At 33.2% G+C, this 26,720-nt stretch overlaps 1 long non-coding RNA gene and 2 pseudogenes across 1 annotated transcript; 2 read left to right on the top strand and 1 right to left on the bottom strand.

The window, feature by feature from the left end:
- Positions 1-992: 992 nt before the first annotated feature.
- Positions 993-16,106, top strand: LOC120170308. Its single transcript, XR_005520759.1, has 3 exons — positions 993-1,114; positions 14,080-14,087; positions 16,096-16,106. It is a non-coding gene; the product is annotated as an uncharacterized LOC120170308 (long non-coding RNA).
- LOC120170307 lies at positions 4,315-8,764 on the top strand (annotated as a pseudogene).
- On the bottom strand, positions 14,278-26,309 carry LOC120170305 (annotated as a pseudogene).
- Positions 26,310-26,720: the final 411 nt, after the last annotated feature.

The raw sequence follows: 26,720 nt of genomic DNA, 5'->3' as shown, positions 1-26,720 counted from the left end.
TTTCGCTTTTAGTCTTTATACTATAAAGAAATTGAGATTTAATCTTTTTATTTTAGGGTAAAATACACAAATGGTCTCCTAGTTATAGGGTATTGCTTTTTAAGTCCCCAACTATTAAAAGTTACAAAATGATCCTTTGATTATATGGCGTTGCTTTGTTCAGTATCTCGACTATTAAAAATTACAAAATGGTCATCCAACTATTCATATGTTCTAAACTCATCTTTTTTGGTAAAAATTTGACGGTCGCCTGAGCTGGACGTTAACATATTAACCGAGATATGATAGTCGTTTGAGATTCTGGTATCAGATTTTAGCATATCTCAGTCAGCTGATTAACATTCAGCTCAAACTGTCGTCAAATTTTAATATAAAATGACTAGTTTAGAATATATTAATAGTCGAGTGACTATTTATAACTTTTAATTGTCAAAGGACTCAATAAAATAATACCCTATAATCATAGAATCATTTTGTGACTTGTAATAATCAATGGACTTAACAAAGAACCGTCCTATAATCATGAGAACATTTATCTTTACCCTTTATTTTAATTTAATATAATATGATACTTTTCGTTTTATAATGTTATTAGTATGTTCAAAATGAGAATATCCTAAGAGCGTTGAGACTTCGCCGCAAAAATATATGTGGGCTTAAAAAACAACTTCGCCCAATTAATTAAACTAAAATGAAACAAATCTAGTAAAGGCGTTGGGTATCCTTTGCTAAATGATATTGTGATGACTCCGCTCAATTTCAACATCTGCGATGTATATACACAGGTGTGGGAATAACTCCAGAATCGTCTCTAGATGTTGATCAATTTGACAAAATCACCTTATGATAAAAAAAAATTTGAGGCAAAGTCATCTTGCGATAGGGGATATCGAAGTCGCGACGACATACAATGATTTTGTCTGAAATCGATGACAGTTGTCGACGTCTTCGACTCCAATTTTAAGCATGAAAAAAGTAGTCAAAAGAAAAGGCATCAAAGTTCAAACCTCAAACACAAGCTTTCAACTTCTAAAACAAATATATTTTCCTTTTATTTGTTTCCTTGTATGATTGTTTTAAGGTAATGTGACCAAGAAAGCTCAAAATAATGGCAGTTAATGATAACAAACAATGCCTGTATGGAGTGTGAGGATACATGAATATGAAGAAACAACTAAGTTGCAGAAGCAGTGATTAAAACATTTCATCGGCACCCGCCCATCTCGACTTGTCTTGGTTCACCTCCTACCATCGGCTAGCGGGTTGAATAGAGGCAAGCGGATTTACTTGGTACGAAAACGCAAGTGAATTTATCTTCACTGAGAATCAGAATTGATTAAATTCGAATAATTGATTGATTCAAGACAAACAAATAATTACAATAACTCTGATTTTTTTTTTTAATGATTCATCCGTTCATAGTGTGTGCTTCCCATGTATGGTCATGAGTTGGATCAGCTCAGCTTTTTTGTCTGTCTAAATTCGATACGGAAATTAAATATTTTAATTTGTCTTCTACTCTAAAATTTAATCCAAAAGAATTAAATTTAACTCGACTTGATCCAAATATACATTATTTAAAATTAATTTCACCCAAATTTAAAAGTATCTCTTTGAATCTAAAATAAAAACCTCTTTAACTAATATTGATCATAAAATCTATCGATTTCTTTAAATCAATTAGTGTCACATATGAATGATGTTTTTAAAATTCTATTAATTATTTTTTAAGAATTATTTTAAAAATATAATAACTTTTTAGAATTTTTTGAAATATTAAAAATTCAATATGATAGAATCATAATGTGTCATACAATAATTATATTTCAGAAAAATTATTAAGATTTAACAATCAAAATCGATTAAAAAACTTAATTAATTAATAATTTTTAAATTTAATTATTTAATTGATTTAGTTTTCCAGTATTAAACTCAATTGGGTGTAAAAAGAATCATAGGTTTAATTGATTTCTTTTTCAAGGATTCCAATTCAATAAAGGTAAAGTATAATTTTTTTAAGTAGGGGTAATTTATAATAATCGTATAAAATTTACATTTTATATAAATTGAATGAAAAAAAATTATGGGATCAGGGGCGTTACAACCCTTAGGTGGCATTTGATTCGCTAGAATGTTTATGAGGGAATTGGAATCTGTGAAGGGATTAGAATCTGTCAAGAATTGAAATTAAATTCCATATTCTGTTTGGTTGGCAGGAAATTGAATTGGAATCCAATTCCATATTCTGTTTGGTTGACAGCAAATTGAATTGGAATCCAATTCCATATTCTGTTTGGTTCGCAGACATGTTAGATGAATTGATTTCAATAATGTAAAATGACGGGATTGTCCTTCTTGTTTTTTTTGCTTAATTTTAGTTTGTTTTATAAAATTACATGTAGCAATATATTATAAAAATTTTAAAAATATTAAATATTAAATTTTAATTTTATTGATTGATTATTCATTTCAATAAATTATAAAAATATGCTAATAAACATCATAAGTTAAAATCATCCCAATTAGGGATGACCATAGGTCGGGTTGGGTCGGGTTTTTAGTATTCTCGACCCGACCTGAGAACAAGGGAACCTCCATCCGAGACCCGACCCGACCAAAATAAAGTTTCACCCGACCCGACCTGAATATATGAATTAGAAACCTGACCTGACCCGACCCGAAATAATAAAAAATTATTTTATTCAATAAAAATAGTGACTTAATTGAAAAAAATTATATACAGAGGGGTATTATTGTAATTATTCCTAAATATATAAGGTAAAATTATATATTTTTGGGTCGGGTTGGGTTTTGGTCTACCCGACCCGACCCGAGAACAAGGGAACCTCCATCCGAGACCCGACCCGACCAAAATAAAGTTTCACCCGACCCGACCCGAATATATGAATTAGAAACCCGACCCGACCCGAAATAATAAAAAAATATTTTTATTCAATAAAAATAGTGACTTAATTGAAAAAAATATATATATATATAGAGGGGTATTATTGTAATTATTCCTAATATATAAGGTAAAATTATATATTTTTGGGACGGGTCGGGTATTTTTCACTCTAAACCCGAATCCGACCCGACCCGAATATCACACTTAAAAAACCCGACCCGACCTGACCAAAATAAAGTTTCACCGACCCGACCCAAATATATGAATTAGAAATCCGATCCGAAATAAAAAAATTATTTATTCAATAAAAGCAGTGACTTAATTGGAAAAGAATTATATATAGAGGGGTATTATTGTAATTATTCCTAAATATATAAGGTAAAATTATATACATTTTCGGGTCGGGTATTTCCTAAACCCAAACTGGACCCGACCCGAATATATGAATTAGAAACCCGACCCGACCCGAAATAATAAAAAATATTTTTATTCAATATATGAATAAGTTACCAAAAGATTGATAAGGGTAGTATGATCAAATTTCAATTCCTTCCAACAAGGGAATTGAATTCCATTATAGAATTAATAGAATTCACTTTCCCTCATTTGATGGAAAGTTGAAGTCATGAGGGATTCTAATCCATTTGAAAACTTAAACCAAACATGGGAAAGTGGTAGAATTGGATTTCAATTCCCCTTAATTTCAAGAGATTCATGCGAACCAAACTCCACCTATTGTGTACCAAATGGATTCATCTCTCTAATAATTGCTTTAAAAATTTGAATAAATACTTACTTGATCACCTAGTACTTAGTTTTTGTTTTAATCATCTAATTATTTTTTTAAATATATCTAACGTTAAGTTTTGATTTTATTTCAGTCACTCGTCGTTAAAAATTAACGGTAATTTTGATGTGATATTGTTAATTATTTTTAATAATGACTTTGCATTACCTTATAGTTACACGTGAACATCATCATTAATTCTTTAACAATGTGTGATCGAAACATAACCAAAATGTAACATTTGTATGATTTAAAAAAATATAATAGTTGAGTGACTAAATGGAAATTAAGTAATAGACGTGTGACAAAATAGGTAGTTTACTCTAAAATTTATAATGATCACTTTATAATTTTCTAAAATTTAATACCGAAAACTATCGTTTTCGTCATAACCGAGTGACTTTTAACTGATTTTACCATGAGGGAAATGACGGATGAAGACGAAGACGAAGACGTTGACGTCATGAAGAACGTAACACATGCAGAGCCTTTCATTGAAAAACACCCTTTTAACAACTCCCATCTATTCTTAGCTGTTTAATCTTTCAGCTCTTTCAAAGCCATCCAAATCCCACCGATTCTCCATTTCCCCCCTTTTGGTTCCATCCCCATAGCTCGAAATCCCACCATTCTTCCGCATTGCCTGTTCCTGGCGAAGGGCGCGCATGCGCCGCCCTCCATCACCGTGCCTCCACCATGACAACCACCTTCCACCTTCAACTTATACTATTATCAATGCTTTTCGTTTCTTCTTCTCATTCGTTATCCGAATCCGGAACCCTTTTGAAATTCAAATCTTCTTTAACCAACGCCAAGAGATTAGATTGGGAAAACAACAACAAGCCGCCGTGCGTTGCCCACCGCTCGAGTTGGGTCGGCGTCGTTTGCTTGAACAGCTCCGTTTTGGGTCTGAAACTCGAGGGTATGGGACTATCGGGCACCATTGACGTCGGTGCATTGTCCGGGTTTCAAAACTTGAAATCCCTAAGTTTTATGAACAATAATTTCGAGGGTTCCATGCCGGATTTTAGAAAAATTACAACCTTGAAATCGCTTTATTTGTCGAAGAATCGATTTTCCGGTGAGATTCCGGCGAATGCATTCCAAGGTTTGATTAAGATGATGAAGCTGTATCTATCGGAAAATAGGTTTACGGGTGAGATTCCTTCATCGACGTTAGGTCTTCCTAAGCTTAAGGAGCTTAAATTAGATCGGAATGGATTTTCGGGTCGGATACCGGATTTTCAACAGACGAACCTACGAGTGGTGAATCTCTCCGATAATGAATTGGAGGGTCCTATACCTGACAAGCTTAGAAAGATGGATAGCACCATGTTCTCGGGTGAGTGATTGAATTCATATAAATGTTCGTCATGCACTAACATGAATTACATAGAATATGAGTTGAATCAACAATCATAATTGGGGAAGGAGGACGAGTTTTACATAGAGACTTTCAAAACACTCCACTTTTGACTTTATTTATAAGGTTTTTTTTTTTAATTCAGTAGATTATATGAAGCAAAGAGTTGGGATTAAAGCAAAGTTAGATTTAAAGTAAAAAAAACATTCAACTCAACCTAACTCAAATAATTATTATAATTACTATAAAATCATTCTCTCTATATATTTTTTTACAATTAGGTCTCTATTTTTCCTAATAAAAATGAGATTTATATATAGGTTAAACTACAACAGATATAATTGAATTTTAGGTAGTGTATCATTTATACTATTGATTTTTCAATTTCTTCAATTATAGCACTAAGCTTTGATTTTAACGTCAATTATGTCATTGGACCGTTAAAATCTATATGGTGTGATGACATGGACAAAACAACATCGATTTAGTGCGACTATTGATTCCTACAGCGACGTCGTTTTAGGTACTAAACTTTAGGGTTGGATCAACTTTGCCACTAAGCTTTTAAACAATTCACTTTTTGGCATTAGACTTTTCCGACTGCCACCGTTAGTTAATCATTGTCTGTCATCGGATGTCTTTTGTAACAAGATCATTACTAATATATATTAATCATTCGTTACCGAAACTCACTCAAAATATATGAAATTAAACAAAAATCCATAATTTTTAGGGCTCTAGGTACTTTCTTAGATTTGAGGGGTTTGGAATCTAAACATTGAGAAACATTATTTCGAGAAGACAAACAACATATTTCAAAACTAGTTTCGTCAAACGTCCATAAGAGGAGATCGGAGTATTAACATGTCGAACCTTTAAATAGATTTTTGTTGATACTGAGTGAGTTTCGTGAAAAATTAATCTTCGGTGAAGAAAGATGGCTGAAATCCGAAAATTTTGATATTAATCTTGCTACGAGAGGCAACAATGACAGGCGAAGAAGTTTAGTGCCAAAAATTAAACCTTTTAAAGTTTAGTGGCAACATTGATACACCTTAGAATCCAATGCTTAAACCGACATCGTTTTAGGCATTTGTAGCCGTGTCAAAATGACGTTGTTTTGTCCATGTAAACACAGTGACGAAAAGATTCGTCCATGTTATCGTGCCGTTAAAATCTAACAGTCTAGTGATATAATTGAAGTCAAAATCAAAGTTCGGTGTTATAATTAAAAGTTCAATTGTACAAACGATACACCACCTAAAATTCAATATTTGTATCAAATTGGGTACATGTTACACTTAGATTAGATTTAGATGAACCAACAATCATAGCCCAACTCATAACCATCCATAATTTTTACTTAAAATTCAAAATAAATTCGGTGTAGATAGAACATCGTTAGGCAAATGATAAGGATCGTTCGGACAAAAAAACGACCCTCCCCACCTCATATCTTTCCATATTTGAAGATAAGACTCGTAATAATGTATTAATGTATATGTTTCGTCTCAAACCACATGATAATAATGGCACGACAACTTATTTATGTAGTTTAGAAACCCTGCCATTTTCTTTGGTTATATGCAGGCAATAAAGGTCTCTGTGGAGCACCGTTGAAGACAAAATGCAACCCTCCTTCCCCTTCCCCTTCCCCCAGCCCCACCGTCCCTTCCTCCGAGCCGGCCACCACACTCGACCCCAAGACGTCATCTTCAATATGGCTTATTATCATCATTTTCTTAGCCGGGGCATTATTCATATTCTCCTCACTCATCCTCCTCTTACTCGGACAGAACAGAGCCCAACCCCCGTCATCGGTGGAGGCTCCACCCCCGAAATTTAAGAAGAGAACGGACTCGGTAAAACTTTGTTTCTTGATGGACGATAGAGAGAAGTTTGATCTGATGGAGTTGCTAAAATCGTCGGCGGAGGTGTTGGGGAGTGGAAGCTTCGGGTCTTCGTACAAGGCGGCGACACCGAGGGGGCCGACGATGGTGGTGAAGAGGTTCCAGCAGATGAACAACGCCGCGAAAGATGATTTCCATGGACATATGCAAATCTTGGGGAGATTAAGACACGAGAACTTGCTTCCCATAATTGCTTACTTCTATAGGAGGGAGGAGAAGCTTCTTGTCTCTGATTTTGTTCACACTGGAAGCTTGGCCGTTCATCTCCATTGTTAGTAACTCATTACTTGAAAATCATTAATTTTATAATTAATTGCACACCACATCCCCAAATTATAATCTTCATTCTATATTAATCTCTAAAATTTTGAACATTCTAACTTCATTCTTAAACTATGATTTTCATTTTAAATTGGTCCCTACACTTTAAACATTCCAAATTCATTCTTAAACTATGACACTCATTCTTAATTGGTCCCTAAAGATATGAACAATCAAATTTCATCTTCAAACTATTACTATAAGCTAGTCATGTCTTGTTAATAAAATCGTTATAAATTTTATTAGTTGTTATATAAATACTTATGTGTATTATGTAATGGTATCATGTAGCATAAACGAGGATTAATGTTGTTTAAATAAAATAATTATTTAACTTTTAACATAGAAAGAAATATAAATAAATTGAGAGAAATAAAATAAACACTAAAGAACTTTTCAATTTATTATAAATACTGATTTAAGGGTTTATGATACAATATTAATTATATTATGTCACACATAATATTATATATGCACATTAGTATTTACTTGACAATTAATAGTTCTATTAACAAGAAACATGATATATATATATATATATATATATATATATATATATATATATATATAATTTAGAGATGAAATTGGGGTTTAAGGTTAGGGTATTTCGAAATCGAGGTCGATTTGTCGAGATTCCTAAATTTTTGGTCGGAGCGGCCAAAAACCCGCCACATCTTATTGCTATATCTAATTGAAATGTTTAAAATATTAGAGATCAATTTAAAATAAGAGTCATAGTTTGAAGGTCAATTTAAAATGTTTATAGTTTTGGGCAATTAACTCTGAATTTTGCTACTAGTTCACAATCTAATAGCCTTTTTGTTTTGCAGGTCACCAGGCTCTGCGGCGGCCGCCACTCGATTGGCCAACACGACTGAGCATAGTGAAGGAGTGGCCAAAGGCCTCGACCACCTCTACAAAGAGTTACCACATTTGATCGCACCGCACGGTCACCTCAAATCCTCAAACGTCCTCCTCAACCAATCGCTTCAACCCCTCCTCACCGATTACAGTCTCATCCCGGTGATCAACCAAGAAAACGCTCAAGAACTCATGGTGGCTTACAAATCACCAGAACACATCAAATCCGGAAGAATCACAAAGAAAACCGACGTGTGGAGCCTCGGGGTGTTGATCCTCGAGGTTTTAACAGCCAAATTCCCTTCTAATTTCTTGCAGAAGGGAAAAGGAAAAGACGATCAGGATTTGGCGGTGTTTGTGAAATCCATCGTGGGCGATGATCCTGATGATTATGGGTCGAAAATTGATTTGATTTTGGACAAAGAAATTGGGGGAATCAGTGATGGTGATAGAGAGTTGATTGCTGAGTTGTTGAGGATTGGGTTGAGCTGCTGTGAATCGGATGTGGAGAAGAGATTAGATTTGAAAATGGCCACGGAGAGGATTGAAGGATTAAAGGTAGAAGATGATTTCCCCAAATCCCACTGAAATTATTATTGATTTACTTTTTTTCTTTTAATTTATTTGATTCATTTATGGAAAAAATATGCTTTGAGTCCCTATACTCTTTGTTTGGAATTTTGTCCTCTTATTTTTATTCTTAAAAATTTAGTCCTCTATTGTTTTTAGATTTACAAATTTAAGTCTAATTGTTTAATAACGTTAATTTTTTATTAAATTTATTTGAAATTAATAATTATTTTTTCCTTTCAATGATTTGATTCTTTTACGGCTAAAATATGCTTTGAGTCCCTATACTCATTTGGAATTGGTCCCCCTATTTTATTTTTAAAAACTTAGTCCTCTACTTTTTAAATTTAGAAATTCAAATCTAATTGTTAATATCATTAATTTTTTTATTCAATTTTTTGATGTGATATTTTGAAATAAAAGGGAACTTAGTTGAAAGCCATGTAACAAAATATAACAATGTACAGGACTTGCATTTGATAAAAGAATCTGATATTAACATTTCAGTTTATTTTTAAATATAAAAAAATAATTTTTTATAAATTGATAAATAGACTAAATTATAAATGCCCAAAAGTAAAGAGATTTGGAACAAACATATATGAATTATAAGTATTCAATATATTAATTATCTAATTTGAATCAGAAAATGAATTTTAACATTCTTTTTACAGCTAGATCTAATCTCTCGATCCTGTAAAAAAGAGGGGGAAATTATGTTCTTCCTTTAGGAAAGATAGGAAAAACATATTTATTACAATAAGCATGAAAAAAAAAAGTTCTAATGGTATGATTCTTCCGTCACCCCATAATAAGAAGGATGATATCTTAGTTTTTGGCCTATAGAAACGTATGATCGTTTCAATTTAAGTTTTCTCTATTCATAATGTTAAATTCGAATTTTTGATATTATTTAAAAGACTTATCATCTTATCTCGTTAGACCAACTAATAATTGATTCTAAAACATTTTAAAGTGCTATCAATATAATTATAAAAATAATCAATATAACTTATAATTAAATCAATAATCTAAATATATCGAGATCAATATCAATATAAATCTAAATAAAATTTCTATATGATAATTTTAAACCAACATAAAATTAGGCTCAAACCTTAACGTAACATTCAAATGTATAGCTACAAACATAATAAATATTATAACGAAAACCTATAGATTTGATGATGAATCCTAAGATCTACCATTTCACAGAATCAGTAGAAGAACAAAGATTTCCGTAAGCTACGCTGTTTGAGCGCCAAGTAAAGCAAAACGAGATTAATAATGGAAAGCAAAACCATATAAAAATCCAAACACGGACCTTTCTCCACGGCGGCTGTAGTGGAATACGGCGACGAGGAAAGGCAGTGAACGATTATCACCAAAATCAAGGAGGTCAAAAGGAGAGCCCATCGCGCTCCCGGTTGAGGCATTTTGCGGTTCCGACGTCGACTTGGTGACTGAGTTGACGACGATGCAAGCGCAGCGCGGAGAAGAGAAGCGGAGAACGGTAAAAATGGAGACCAGCGCCGCCATAACTGGAAGTGGCACCGGTTCTTCAAAAAGAAACTCGAACATTTGTTAACGTAATCGATAATCACCGGTCATTCACCGTCACCATCAACAATGATCAGAGATATGCAGAACCCGATTGATCAGTCTCTTGTTGATTAGATCATTAACTTTGATTTTTGACAATCAAAGTTAGTTATTTTGTTCCCGCAATTTTCAAAATTGAATTCTAAATGGTGAGTTGCGTGTTTGTATTATTAATAAACCGATTAACCGTTGAAAGTTTAATCAAATCATTGGTTAAAATACACTAAAAGTCTTTTATTCTTTACATATTTATATTTTAGTTGTCTTACTTTTATGGGTAAAATATACAAATGGTCATTGAACTTTTCAAATGCTTGCATTTAGGTCCCCAACTTTTAAAACATGCAATACATTCACCAAAATTTAGTTCGTTTGCAATATGGTCCCGACGTAACGGTCGTTTCATTATCATTAGGGTAAATTATATAAATGGTCAACTAAACTTTTCAGGCGCTTGCATTTAGATCCCCAACTTTTAAAACTTGCAACACAGTCATTAATTACATTCTAAACCCCAAATTCCAAAATGCTTCAATTATATAATAAACCTCAAATTCCAAAATACTTCAATTACATGCTCAATCCCAAATTCATAATCCATTCTCAAAATCTGCCATAACAAATTGAACTTGAAGTAGCAACCACAAACCCTCAAAACATAACCGTTTAAAAAAAATAACCAACTATAAGTGAAGAATAAGTGATTATGTTGGGTTTAGGGTTATGTTGGACCTAAATACTCAATTCAGTTTATAAAATAGTTTACTCGAATTTTTTTCAAGTTGAGTTTTTAAAATTTAAATCAAGTCGAATTGAATTGAATTTTCGAGTTTATGTTTAAATTTAATTATAAATATTTATCATATTATAATATTATTTGATTCTAATTCAGTTTAGTTTATAAAATAATTGACTCAAAAAATTTCGATTTGAGTTTATAAAATTTAAATCAAGTCGAATTGAATTTTCGAGTTTCTATTTAAATTTAATTATAAATATTTATAATACTATAATATTATTGATTCTAATTTAAATAGTTTTTTAACCATATGCAATGCATATATTTCTTCATATTTTTTCCATGTGTGGTATACATATATCATACAAGTCAAGGGACTTGACTCAAACTTAAAAATTAATCCACTAATTACTAAAAATTTTGAGATATTCAAGTTGTATTTTACAACTCGATTTTAACTTAATTTTTTTTAAAGTTGAGTTAATGAAATTACAACTCAAAGTCAATTTGTATCAAATTTTTTGAATCAAGTCGAAAATTAATTTTTTCGAATCTAATTGAGTATTGTTCACTTATAGTTGGTTAAATCTAACTTTTAAATCCTAAACCCAACATAATCACTTATTGTTATGGACCCAAAATGAACTAAATGTTGTTGATTATATTGGGTTAATTGGTGGAGAAATTTAGCATTTAGGGTTATGTTTTGAGGGTTTAGGGTTGTTGTTTCAAGTTCAATTTGTTATGACAGATTTCGAGAATAGATTATGAATTTGGGATTGACCATGTAATTGAAGTATTTTGGAATTTGAGGTTTAAAATATAATTGAAGCATTTTGGAATTTGGGGTTTAGAATGTAATTGATGATTGTGTTGCAAGTTTTAAAAGTTGGGGACCTAAATGCAAGCGCTTGAAAAACTCAGTGACCATTTATATAATTTACCCTAACGACAGTAAAATGACCGTTACGTCGGGGATCATATTGCAAACGAAATAAATGTTTGGTGATTGTATTGCAATTTTTAAAAGTTGAGAGACCTAAATGCAAGCATTTGAAAAGTTTAATGACCATTTGTATACTTTACCCTACTTTTTTTTACGAGTTTAGGCTCATTTGGTTTTCGAAAAGATTAGCTAACTTCATTTTTTTTCAATTTTAAAATATATTTCTTATTTCTTATTTTCTAGAAATTGAAAATACGTTAAGTAAATAAAAATGAAAATATAACACAATTGGTTATTTATTTTCTTATAATATAGATATAATAAAATGGGTCAATTATAAATTTCATCACTCAATTTTTTCTCTTTTTTATTTTAGTCATTAAAATTTAAATTTTTTGATTAATTATTAAACTTTTGAAATATCTTTATTTTGGTCACTCGATTATATAAATAGTTAATGACTATATGATACGACAAATGAAACCAAAACAATATTATATTAGAAAAACTAAATGGGTAAACTATGCCAATAGTCCCATTTATTTTCGGCCTGACGGACTTTAGTCACCAATTTTTTAATTAAGTGTGTTTGGTCCCTAACATTACCGGTTCATCCTGTTTAAGTCCATGGGCCATTAACTTCTGTTAATCCATTAACGACAGTATTACGTGGCAATTTTAAAACAATAAAAAAATTCACATTCACAAGTTGTGTAACTGACGTGGCAGTCTTCTACTTCTGGATGGTAAAACACAACATAGTTTAGCTTGGGTACGTGTAGGAAGTTCACGTCAGCGAAGATTGAATGATTGGTTAAATCGGAGAAACTTTTCTAGAGAACTTAAGAAGAAATCGTCACAAGAGATCTTTGAGTTAGCGTACTGATTTCCGCAACTTTTATGACTCAAAATGCGACCCCCATTTGTTTACTGCACCCGCACTCTTTGCACTCAAATTCAACGACTGAAAACTCAACAAGTATATACTTAAACTAAAAAAGCATACCTTAATGGTTAACCCTAACAAGAAGAAAAACACACCAATATGTACAAAACAAAGGCAAAAGAACAAAATTAGTACTAAAAATGATAAAAGCCTCCATCGTTTCTTATATTACATCTTAATTTATGATTGAAAAATAAATTATGATAAAAGCCTCCATTGTCCCCGGCCTTCCTTCGATAACCCACCGTTATGATTGAAAAATATTCTGTCAAAATGACTCCCCAAAATTTTCACCAGAATTGATTTGTCCTCCTAAATGCGAATTTAATGTTTATTTAATCAAATACATCTTAATTTGTATGTATCTAACGTTGAACCAATTCCGAAAGCTATGCTTCTTCTCTATCTCCTTCATCGCCTCACCGTTGGGTTCGACCAACAAACCTCAAGAACTTTGAGAACCCAAAATAATCACAAACATAAGTATTTCTTCTTCTTTTTCTTTTGCTTCTTGTTTTCACCCATCTTGATTCTCTTTTGTTTCTAATTCCTTGGGTTTGAGTCCTTCCTTTTTCGTTTTAGATTGGCGATGGATATTTGATCTTAGTTTCTAGGTTTTGTTGAAAGTGTTTCACCAAAGACGGTGGCAGTTGATGTCGAAGGTGGTGATAAAGTGGGTTGTGTCCAGCTAGGTAAATAGTTGTTGGATTAACAATGGTGACAGGATAACGAGCTGGCATAATCCTAAAATTGACCCCATTAAAATGATCATAATGCTTTTTATTCTATTTGTTGAATAATTTATCTATAATATTTTATTTTAAGACAAAAAAACATTTAACATGTCTATTACTTTTTTTAAGACATTTTAACCATCGTTTTAGTTTGTTAAAACATCTCTCGTTTTAGAGCATTAATCTTATGTTATCTAATAATTTTTATCTATTAAAAATTGTCTTAAAATAAAATGTCGAGGAAGAATAAAAGTGTAATCAAAATCTGAGTTGGCATATATGTTACTAAAAAATTAATAAAAAAACAAAACCAACAAAAATTCGGGAGAAATAACCCAAACACAAATTATTCAAAAGCACATTATAAATTTAATTTTTTTAAATTAAAATAATAGAGACTAAAGTGGAAGTCGAACTTGAAGCCCAAATCACTCCCTTTACCAATTTTGTTTAAAAAATGACATTTTCAATATCCAAAAGTAAAACTCATCCCAAGCAACAATTCCAAGACAAAAATGAATTTAAGCAAATCAGCACCACATCTATACTTCTTTTCTTTTTACCCTTTTAAAACAATAAAAGAATCAAAATGATTTTGAAAAGGGATATATATAAACATTCACCAGCTCTAACTAAGATATTTGATGTATTAAAAAGCACACTACACCTGCTACGAAATTAAACGAAAAAAGTACGAAACACATTCGAAGCCGCACTACCTTCGACTTCTTCATGTTCTATGTTCAGATTTGTGTTAATATTGCCAGTCCCGAAAAGCAGGGGGGGAACGGCGAAGTACACACTTTATAGACAAGTTTGTTTCCGTATCTTTAAGATGCAGCTTTGGAATCGTCATGCTTTTGGCTACCTGAAAGATCTGAGTGAAAAACCAAAAATAATCAGACAACTAATGCATATAATCAAATGATCTCGAATAGGAATATACCATAATCTCCAATAGAGGCAAATTTCAGGTCGGTTTTTCATTTGAATTCGAGTCGTTTCAACTTTCAACCATGGTTATAAATTGAGTTGGATCAGGTTTTTGGATTCTTACTCTCATTTCTTCGACATTTAAACATTCTCGAAAAGTACTTGCTGACCGATGTCTCTGGAACAGGTATAAACTTCCCAATGAGAGCAAGTGGCCAACTGATTTGAAAACGAAAACAGTAATTAGATGATGAACTGTGAAGAATGTAATCAAATTTTAAACTTTAAAAGCTATTAACCTGATAAAACCAATAGCAATCGATACCAGCCACAACTGCCAGCTAAGCTGCACGGTTTTGGCAAACTTCCCGAGGAACTCGACAATAATAGCCTGGACAACAACAAAAAGAAGAATGTAGAACCAAGAAAAATCTAGAAAACAAATGCCGATTAGATTGATTTCTGGCAAACAAATCTCACCTGAAGTATTACGGTTATTGCCACAATTCCAATGAACAGATAGTTTTTACCTAGTCCTCTGAAAATGTTCACTTCATCAGGCTTACGAGCATTGAACTCATTAAAGATCTGCAATTGACACAAGTATTATTTCCACCAATCCATTATATTTATTTGCATATTCAAGTTCAAGCTCATTTGGGTCACTAAAAGACCACAAAGAAGATCGCCCGAATAAAAATAACAATATAGCCGTCATTACCGGAATATTGAACACAAGATTTTCTATTCTAACACTAACAATAGTGTTTATGTGGGTTGACGATAAGTTCTAGCAGCATGCAAAAACCATAATCCCTCTAAGCAGTATTAAATTCGGTTAACTTCTTATTTGAGTAGTGGTTGCTTACTTGACAAATGACAAATGCATTGAATATCAGTGTATTCTTCTCTCTGGTAGCATGTTCACTGCTATCATGTTCCAGGCGCAATATCTTCTTGCCGTCAAAATTGAGAATGAGCAGGACCGTCACTTGATATACAGCCTGAAATTTCCATTGACAATACCAGCTTAGTGAAATCACCATCCTTTGCCATGAGCCACAGTAACCCAGAGAGCAAGGGAATTAAATAAAATTGCCAAAATAGTAACATCTAGAAATCAGTATTATATCAAAGCTTACCTGTATAAGCAAGTTCCTCCACATGATATTAGTTATAAGAGGTTCCCTGAAAAACAAACCATCAATTTTAACATAAACCTTGAACTAAAATATAGACAAAATAATACAAATGCTATGTACTAGCCCTAAAGACGAGATTTGCTTGGCACCTGCTAAGGTAGGTTAAGAATCAAGATTTAATTCAAATCGTATACCTTCGACCTACAGGTGTTCGGTGCATCAAGTGGTCGGTTGGAGGTTCAGTAGCTAATGCTAATGCTCCAAGAGTATCCATTATAAGATTGACCCACAGAAGCTGCACAGAGTGAAAGAAAATTATGCTTGAATATTTGTAAGAGTTGATAGAAGTACTGCATATAAGCACACAGTAGACAAACCTGCACGGCATTCAGTGGAACATCACCAGACGAAACAGCGGCTACAACATTTATAACAAGAGCTGCGACATTAACTGTAAGTTGAAACTGGATGAACTTTTGGATATTTGCATACACAGATCTACCCCATCTGACAACCTAAAATTCATGAGATTCATTATTATGTTGATTTAAGAAGAGAAACTTTTAACATTGATGATAAGTAATTACAATGAGAAGGAATATAATACCTTCACAACTGTAGCAAAGTTATCATCTAAAATGATATATCTGAACTCTCTTTTGCAACTTCGGTCCCTTGAATACCCATTGCAAGACCAATGTCAGCCTGTAATCCAGAGACTACAAATTCAGCACTTCAATGATAATCGCGTGCAATCATGTTAAATAAAGCTGGTGTAAACCATCTTTTGGTAATTAAAATTTTATATAATTTGCATTGCACTGGTGGAATGGACTGGCCTATATAATTTCGACTTAAATTTCTTTTTTAAAAGATAAAAAGTAGAAGATCCTAGAATGACATATTAACAAAACAGTACTTTAAAGATTCTGTTGTTAATAATTTATCTGGATGACCGAGAAAAAGAAGACAGAATGTCGGACCTCGTGTAGAGCAGGAGCATCATTGGTGCCATCTCCAGTTACAGCAACAACATGTCCCCTCCTCCTTAATGCTTGCACAAGCAGAAGCTTATCGTTCGGCGCTGATCGTCCCATCACCTATGTATCAATAACATAATTAGTTTAGATTTTCTGTTCAAGCTTTTAGACCACAAGACAATTCCAAAAAATGAATGCAGAAGCAGAACATACAGATAATTTCTCAGCAACTTCTTCCCTTTGTGAATCAGTTAGAGAACGGAAAACTTTCCCCTCAATGAGATTAGAGTCAGAAGCATCCGCATCTGGCGTTAGTATTCCACACTCTAAAGCAATTGCCCTTGCTGTTTTAAGATTGTCACCAGTGACCATGCGTACCTATGACACAGATTGAAAACCTCTAAATTACTCGTATTAACATAATCAACCTCCAACATCATATCAGCTTTAAAGATGAAAGGAGAGCACAAAGAGACAGATAATCCCCATGTAAGCAAAATGAAAAATACAAGATATAATGTCATTGAAAGCAAAATGACTATACTGTATAATAATCAGATCTCATAGAAGGTAGGGAGATATAATAAAAACTAACTCAAGGCACCAAAAAAAATTGGTTTCATATCATGGTTTTAATAGTGATTTGTTATAGCATGTAAAAAATTATACCTTTACGCCAGCCTTTTGGCATAACTGCACTGATTCTTTTACACTAGGCCGACAAGGATCCTGCATAAATTCTCAAAGTAAAGAGCATTTTACAAATCATGCAAAAACTAAATTCATATCAGGACATGAATGTTGAAACAAAGAAAACATTGATTTTATGAATCAGCTTCAAATTTCAAACATTGGGATGAAAATTATTTTAAATAGAGAAAAGAATGGTGAAAAAGAAAGCTGCAGAAAGTAGTGATTAGTGAAGATCGGCATAAGGAATTCCTTAATTGCAAATAAAATTGTCCTCCATATGTGCATTGAAGTAAGCATAAAGTAACTCGAACAACAAGGACCATGACATGGCTAAAGCTCTTACCCATATGCAAATGAAAAATAAAATATGGACTAAGATGAGGACACGAAAACAGTACATAATTATTCCCCTGGATAGATACCTTTATACCAACAACAGCCAAAAAAACAAGGTCATTTTCAGGTACAGCCCATTGAGCAAGCTCTTCTTCATTAGTTGGAACCTTTTCACCTTCATATGATCTGTAAGCAATAGCAACACAGCGCAAACTACCAGCAGCCATAGTTTCAATAGCCTTCTCAAAAAAGGCCACCTGAAGACAAGAATTTCAAGAAATACAAATTCTTCAACGGTTAGCAACTGCAATCCTAACCAAATAAAATTACAAGCATTATAAACTACATAGCTTAAGGTAGTGACTAAATAAAAAAGGAGAACACTGTTATCCCCACAAGCAAAGTTTCTCAAACCTTTTCTTCGTCCATCGATATAGTTTCACCATTAGTGTTAAGGTACGAAGTGCATGCAGCTAACACTATTTCCGCAGCCCCTTTCCAGTGAATACGAACTTCAGAACCTGGCTGGGAGACCAAATATCATAAAAGGTGGTAGTATCAGAAGAAAAGCACATTATTAGATTAGAAGGAAGATATTATGAATAAAAATATGTCTATAATTATCTCTTAAAGAAAACATCATAATCTTTCAAGTTCAACCCAATACATTTTTAGATACAGTTGCAGCCAGGAATGATGAAAGAATATTTCATATACAATTACACGATTGATGTTGTTCCAAGTAATTTGTTAAGAAAAAAATAATACTGGTCTATTATTCCTTCTAGAATTCGCAAGTTTTTTTTAAAAATAAAATATGCCTTCAAAGTGAAAAAGGAGTTACTTTTTTCATCAGCTGTAGCCACTAATCTTCCTATATGTCTTTATCATTAACATTACACCAGGTTCAACTATTACTGTTAGGATTCACAACCGATTACTAATCCTGAAATTTGCCCAGACTTCTAATAGAAAAGCCACCTAAATGTGTCACCAGTTACCCAGAAACTTCTCAAATAATGATCATTGTAGATTGGAATGTGTAAATATCTACTGTTAATTGCTATTAATTATTGTATTTAGGAGTCGGTAGTTTAGAAGTAGTCTAAGTCTTATCTCATCTAAAGTATAGATAGGCTTATCATAAACTCAAATGAAACCACAGCAACCGAGCAACAGATACTCCACTAGAATAAAAAGGGGTCAACATAAAATACAGACAAAAATAATAAAATTGGGATAGCAATTGGTAACAATACCAAACGTATTGCAACACCGCCTCGTTTTTTCTCTGAGTTGAAGGGGAAAACATGTAGAATAGACGAGCTAGACCTAACAGCATCAAAATCCATACCAAGCTACAAGATTCAAAGACTAAATGTTAGTAAAATTAGAAACAATCAAGGAAAAGAATATGACACGAGGTTGGATATGTAACCTTCATTCCCCAATTAAGAATTGCTTTTTCTGTTGGTGATCCAGAGATCTCTACATCTCCGCCTCCCTAAAGAAAAATAAAGTGAAAACAGAAGACATTCAATAGACAACTTAAAAAACATAATTCAGGAAAAATGCAGTTACTGATTCATACCTCTGGGGTGAAGACACTGCCATTCGCATTCACAGCAATGCTCTCAATAAGCAATGAAGTTAGTGTGTCGGGTAACCCTGAATTGCTGTCTGGAGGATCAATTTTCCTTCCACCAACATAAGCTTCAACCACAGTCATCTGTGCAGAAAATAAACATTATCCATTGATAAACATACATAGAGAGAGATTTTACCGTGGTGATTCTCCTAACATCCTATCCCACCTAATGGCACCTGTCTGTTTAGCAATCATTTACGTTTTGGCATATATTTACTATAATTAATTCTACATGTTGTCTAATGTTTTAAGGCAAACCCGGCAAGCAAATTTAGTTAAGTATTTTTTATTCAATATGAATTGAAGTAACTTGACACCGTAATGACTTCAATAATTGTTCAATAATTTAAAATTAGGACAAAAAACATACAATAGAAAATTAATATTCCGCACAGTATCAGCACTATGCTTGTAAATTACTAGAGCACCTTTTTATTCAGCAAATAGGTTTAGATTTTAGAGTCCCACATGCTGACATCAATTTATACATGTTATTAATTTTTTTAATATTTAAAAGCAATTTTATCAAAAGGAATGATGTTCTCATATTCTTAAAGTAGTTCAACAACAAAGAAAAACAAGACCCCATAAATTCCTTGTGTCTAACGAAAACATATCCTAACTTGCCTGATTCAATGTCAAGGTTCCAGTCTTATCACTGCAAATTGTTGTTGCAGAACCCATGGTCTCACAAGCAGAAAGTCTGCGCACCTGCAGTTCCAACTTATATTAAGCAGCATGAAAAAATATGTTCCCAAGAATTAATTTCACATCAATGTCTAAAAAATACATAAAAATCACCCATTATACATACCAGAGCTTTATCTGCCATCATTTTCTTCATTGAGTAAGCAAGGCTGCATCATAATCATATAAACAGCTATTATATTGAAAAACAAAAGGGAACAGATGAACCAGACTTATGTATATGAACATATTTTTTTACAATTATGTAAACAATTACACTTCATAAACTGCAGCATCTGCCATATGAGACGAGACGCAAGCAGTTGGAACGGATACAACAAGAGTAACTAAAAAGCATTACCGCAACTTAACTAAAAACAACGAGGAGAAAAGACAGACACAAATAAAAATGTAAGAGATAATATGGCAAGAAATTAAATGTGGCCTCTATATAAATTGCAACCCGATATCAAGATATCTAGTAAAATTTCCAACTAGGGACCACGAGTGTTCTGGATTTCAAAAAACTTATACATAGAAAGCAAACTTACGTTAAGGTGACAGCTAAAGGAAGCCCTTCGGGTACTGCAACAACTACAATTGTGACCTACAAAGTTCAAAATGTTATACATACAAAAACAAATATCCCCTTAAATGTGCACATGAGACATGCAATGGGACAAAGGGCAATAGATAAGGAGCACATACTGCAACAGTGACGATCTTAATTGCTCCATCTACAGCATGACCCACACTAGTTTTGCCTGCAACAAACTCTGTTCTTCCATATGGGTCTTGGCTATGGCCAGTGAAGTACCTAAATCATTCAAAGAACTCTAAGAACACTATCCAAAAAAAAAAATTAAGAACAGATCAAATAGCAGAGCGACTGAAAAACATAAAGTGGGGGAAGCAAAAGATATTGTCGTTAAGCCAAAAGTTACCTAACTAAGAGAACAACCAAGACAGCAAAAGCAACACTGAGTCCAACAAAACCAATGAAAGTCGCCACCCCATTCAAACGCACCTAAAAATTTAATTGAGGTAAAGATAACAAGAAAAGCCTAAAAATTTCATCATTTGCTGTCATGGGGAAAAGGAAACCTGCAATGGCGTTTCTTCACCATTGTCTTCTGAAAGATTAGACATGAGCAAACCCCACTCAGTATTAATCCCAACTCCTGTTACCTAAGAATTTAAACAAAGATATTATAGTTGAGCTATAAACAGATACAAGGTTTCACTGCACAATTAAAAAAAAGGATTTTTTTTTATAAAAGTTAGGTCTCATTAAAAAAAAGGAACGAAAGCAGAGAGAGAGAGAGAGAGAGAGAGAGAGAGAACAATAATGGCGAACTTCTAAATGTCAATAGCCAAATATAGTTCATCTGCTTGAACATACATTTGCTTCTAAAGAAGACGTGAAAACTACAACCTAAATGTTTATGATTAAAACGTGGAAACCAATTATCAAGAAGAGGGCCGATGTCCTCAAATACATAAATACAGTTAGTTGAAAAAACAGATGAATTTATGGAATTAAGTTTAATAACTTTAAGATCCAGTGTGCAAGTGTATATGGGAACTGGAACAGGCTGATTACTGTAAAAAACACAATATAATGATTTAACGATAAGATAAAGGAGTAAAGATTACCAGCATAGTCCCACTTCCATCTGCCACTTTGCAGCCAGACATTAAAAAGGTTGCTTGGCATCTTTGTGAACCTATATCAAGATGAAATAATAGTTCCATTATTTCAAAAAATAAAGAAGTTATGAGTTTCATTGAATAGCATGGGTAGTAAAGCTTACAATATCACTCTCCCCTGTCATGCTGGATTCATCTATTGCAAGTGAATGACCAGAGATTAGAATTCCATCAGCAGGGACCTAAGAGAAGATTCAGAAAATCAGACAAATAATGCATTCAAAAGACGATAAAAAGAACATGATAAAGCCACATACCTGATCACCAATGTTAAGGGGTACAACATCACCAACAACAATATCGTATATTGAAATTTCAACTCTTCTGCCTCCTCTAACAACCTGACAGGTTGCATTCAAGCATAAATTCCAGAAGCATATTGTTATACTCAATTCAGTGGTTAAACAGTCGTTACCAACCTCCAAATGTATGTTTTTCTTCTCTTCATCTAGTTTTTGGAACTGAAGAGATTGTTTATAGTCACTGATAGCTGCAAATTTAAAAACTCATATTAATAAGGGAAAACGGGAGAAAATATCCACAAACTATGCAAAACATTAAACAAACAGTTCAGCACCTGTCACAACAATAACAAGCAACACTGCGAACGCTATGCTACCTCCATCATACCAGCCTTCCTTTATGCCCTGTAAATGAAGAATGCAACATAGTGGATGAAAACTGAAAAGTCTTATTTACGAAGCCTAAAGGCTTAGAAAAAAGAAAGACTTGAAGAAAAAATAATGTACTTCAGAAAAAGCACTCTTACAATAATTATTGATCACGCTCAAGAACTGATGTTAGTTCTACAGTGCAGGGAAAAATGTACAGTTGACCATCATATACCACAACTGAAAGAAAGTTCTAGCAATGCTGTGCTACTGGACCTCATGTTAATAACTATTTAAGAACATATAATCCAATCCCTGCGACATTCTAATTGTAGAATGCTAGTACGTCCAAGACCAAGATAATCCAAATCTTTAAAGCAATGTCACAAAAGACCAGCATTACACAAACAATGACTATCATCCTCCTGTATGATTTTAAGAAACATAAGATGGTCCTTCTATTTGTATTACTTATATAAAGTGTTTTTTGATAATAAAGTAAATCTAATTGACCATACACAGAAAAGCTCACCTCTGTCTTTATACCCAAAGCCAGAGATGCCACAGCAGCTACCATCAAAATCATCAAAGTAAGATCTTGGCATGCTTCCCAAACAAACCTCTGTGTGTAAGAAATAAGAGATTAGCATAATATTCTACTCAGAACCAAAAACAAATGAAGTTTTTTTAAGAACATTATATGAACAAGCCGGGGGAACCAGAAAAACAACAAAGATGGAATATAGAAAGAGAAAATGAAACCAAGATATCTAAATACGCACCCAAAAACTCCTCCCTTTTTTCCGAGGATATGTGTTTGAACCAAATGCATTCCTCCGTTTCAATAAATCAGAGTCATCCCCAGGAATACCTTTCTCCAAATTTGTTTTTAGAGATTCTGATAGCCCATGAACCTGAATTAGAAACACAAAACCTAAATAAGTGGAAAAAGCAACAAAACATAATATCAACAAGTTCTATTTACACAAACTTACTCCTCCATATTCCTGCAGAGCATTAAAATTGTGATCCCTAGACACTGAAGCAAGTTGCTCTGGTCCAATTGAAAAATCACCGCAGGGAATTGGTTGTGCGATTTTTGCTCCTACAAAACAAAGAACTTCGATGAACATCTACATAGAAATGCTGAGCTTATATAAGCAGTTGCAGCACAAGAACCATTGTGTAGAACAGAAAACAACATTCTACCAAGTTTTTGAAACGGATACAAGCAAGAAAATAATAAAACTGACCTAACAGAGCCATATCAATTTAATTTTACTGCTAAGAAAAAGCTCAAGTTGATAAAAACAAATCAGCGTAACCCAATGGATTTGCTTATTAGCACTGAACAAAACAAATGTTTGACCAGCAGCAATGATAATAACTAGTTAGTAATGTTTTCTCCCATTGATTATTTCACATAAACATTCATTAGAGATATAATACCCATAGAGCGGTTTTTCTAAGATGTGAAATTCGCAACTATACAATCATTTCAATTTATCAATACATGCTGCTTCTGTCTAATGACTCTGAAATGCTATATTGCTAAATTAAAAAGAAAAGGTAGAAAAAGTTCATGCATATGAGAGATACATGTGAGGTAAAGCAAGATAGTGAAGACTAAAGAGCAAAGACAACATATAACCAAGTATAATTCGAACAGAACTGCCAAAAACATAGAAACATGTAAAGGATTGAACATTAAACCGAAGTAGTAAAACATAACTACTATCCTTAAACATTATTCTACAATGCTAAGGATATAAGTAGAATAAATAAATTACCATTTTCTTGTTCCCCAGCTTGTTTGAAAAGATATGCAGCCTAACATAGCCAAAAACAAAAGGTTACAAGGATAAAGACACAACTTCATCCAATGAGAGAACAATATAATCAAGGATGACATACTCGTATAGCTTGCGCATGTGCTCTAATCTTGCTTAAAATCTGTTTCTTCTCTTCTTCCTTTTTCAAGTCTAAGGTGTATCTAAATCGACGAGATGCATTGAGCACTAGTGCAGCTTGCTACAAAAGAAAAAAAAAAGGAAGTCAAAAACTATTCATTACCTATGAGAATTATCACCTTCTCAATAGTAAAGAAAAAGTGGAGAAGCCCAAACATCATAAAGAACAGAGAAAACAAAACATATATGACACCTAGGGTTGCAAGTGGGCAGATCTAGTTGGATCTGGATGAGATCATTAATTCAGGTTGCAGAAATTTTAGGCTCATCTTGGTTCAAGTCAATTTGGATGTTATTACGGTTCAAATCATGTTCTCATCTTTTTAAGTCCATACTAGTGAGTTTTACTTTGTCTTGTTTGATCAGGTTTAGATAATTCTGCATTCTAGTTAATTAGAGTTCAGATTGTTTCTGGTTCAAACTGGGTGGATTTATGACGTTGAGGTTGTTTAGGTAAGTTTGGATTCTAGTTAGTTCAAGTTGATTCTGGTTTAAATGGGGCATGTTTTTATTGTTCATGATGCCTGGTAATTTTGGATTTTGGTTGATTCAAGTTCATGTCATTTTGGTTCAAATTGGGTGGGTTTATACTGTTAACATTTCTTGATCACATTAGGAGAGTTTGAGCATGTTATTTGGGTTTTATTCAACATTGCAGAGATCCAAAAATACTCGGAATAAAAATAACAGGAAAAGCAACCATGCCCAAGCCACCAAGTCACAACAACCACTAGGAACTAGAGAGTTTAAGGTATTTGACAACCATGTTCAAGCGAACAAGTCACACGTGTTTACTTAGGAAAGACTAAAAGATTTGTTTGTATACAGAAGTAACAAATATTTTTAAATTAAATAATAATAAAAAGAACAAAATACAAAATTTTTGAATAATTATGTTACAAGTTGGTGATGCATATTAATCAACCATAATGGTTTATATGGTTTCCTTTTGCTTTTAAAATAAGCAAAAAAAAGGGGGAAAAACAGAAAGCAAATAGAAAAGCAAAACAAGTCGAGAGCAAGCCAGCGAAGCAATTAAAACACTGCTCTGTAATTGTAGACAGGTGAGACCGGTCTATATTTTCTTGAACAGGAATGGAGATGACAATTAAAATTTCCAAAATGAAAGAGAAAAACATGACGGGATAGGAACAGAAATGAAAGAAATTCAACGGTAGGGTAAAAAAACAATAAGAAAAATAGCAGTTCAGTGTCCTCTCGATTCATTTGCAGGAACCCTAAATATAATACACGATTAACCCTCGATATAACTGTTTGTCTCTAATCCTCCTAAAATTAGTAACCTAAACCGTCAATATCAAAGCCATAAAATAATATACTAGATTCAGCATATAAAATAAAAATAACAAAGGCACTGAATATATCAAATAATATTTAAGAGAGAGAGAGAGAGAGAGATTAGGGCATTACCCTCCAGCGGCGGAGGCGGTCGATAGGAGCATTTTTAGTGCTCGGGATGTAAAAAGGATCAGGGGAAAGCTCATGATCTTCGTCGTCGGAGTGAGCGGAGCGGCTGCTTCCGGCCTCCACGTCATTAGGCCGCCGGTACGGCGACCCCTTGAATATGCTACTCATCACTCTGTTTATGTATCGGGAGAGATGGCACAGTCACTCTATTTCTCAGAAAAACTACTAATATTTTTCATTCAACATCAACTTTCTTCTATTTTCTCAAGCTGCAGTATCGAATTTTCCACTCTTTTTTAACTTTTTCTTTGCTTTTTTTCCCTTTCTCTCTCTGAAAATAGATGGATATTTGAAATTTCTTTTTCAAAAGTTCAAAACTGATTAGCAGAAAATCTATTTCAGAAAACTTACTCCACTCAGCCACTAAACTTAATTTCTACGTTTTAGCACTTCCGGCAACTGATGTGATGGCTCTTTGAAAAAAAAATAAGCTAAGTGATTAATGTTTTTTTAAAATTTTATATCATTTTCCACTCTTTCTTCCCGAAAAAAATTGTCACTGACGAAGAAACCAAGTTCACACTTATATGAACATTAATTATACAAATAAATGCTAAAAACTAAGATTAAAATTTATTTAAAATAAAATATATTAGAATAATAATCACCTGATATCCTGACAAATTAACAAAGGCAATCTCCGGACTCCGATTTATGCACAGAGAACCGTTTTATAATATATAAAAAAAACTTTAACCGACGCTTCTTTTTTTTATTAAGCACAATCAAAAGTCGAAAGAAACAAAACGACAAACCGACCGACGAGACAGACGAGGCCGACGCATCAGCCGTAGCACCATGCACGGTCGTTTCATATCATCGAACACGGAAAAACAAA

The sequence above is a fragment of the Hibiscus syriacus genome, unplaced genomic scaffold (genome assembly GCF_006381635.1).
Source record: "Hibiscus syriacus cultivar Baekdansim isolate YM2019G1 unplaced genomic scaffold, ASM638163v2 tig00111779_pilon, whole genome shotgun sequence".
In the NCBI taxonomy this organism is placed as follows: domain Eukaryota; kingdom Viridiplantae; phylum Streptophyta; class Magnoliopsida; order Malvales; family Malvaceae; genus Hibiscus; species Hibiscus syriacus.
This window is presented reverse-complemented; position numbering and strand designations above follow the sequence as displayed.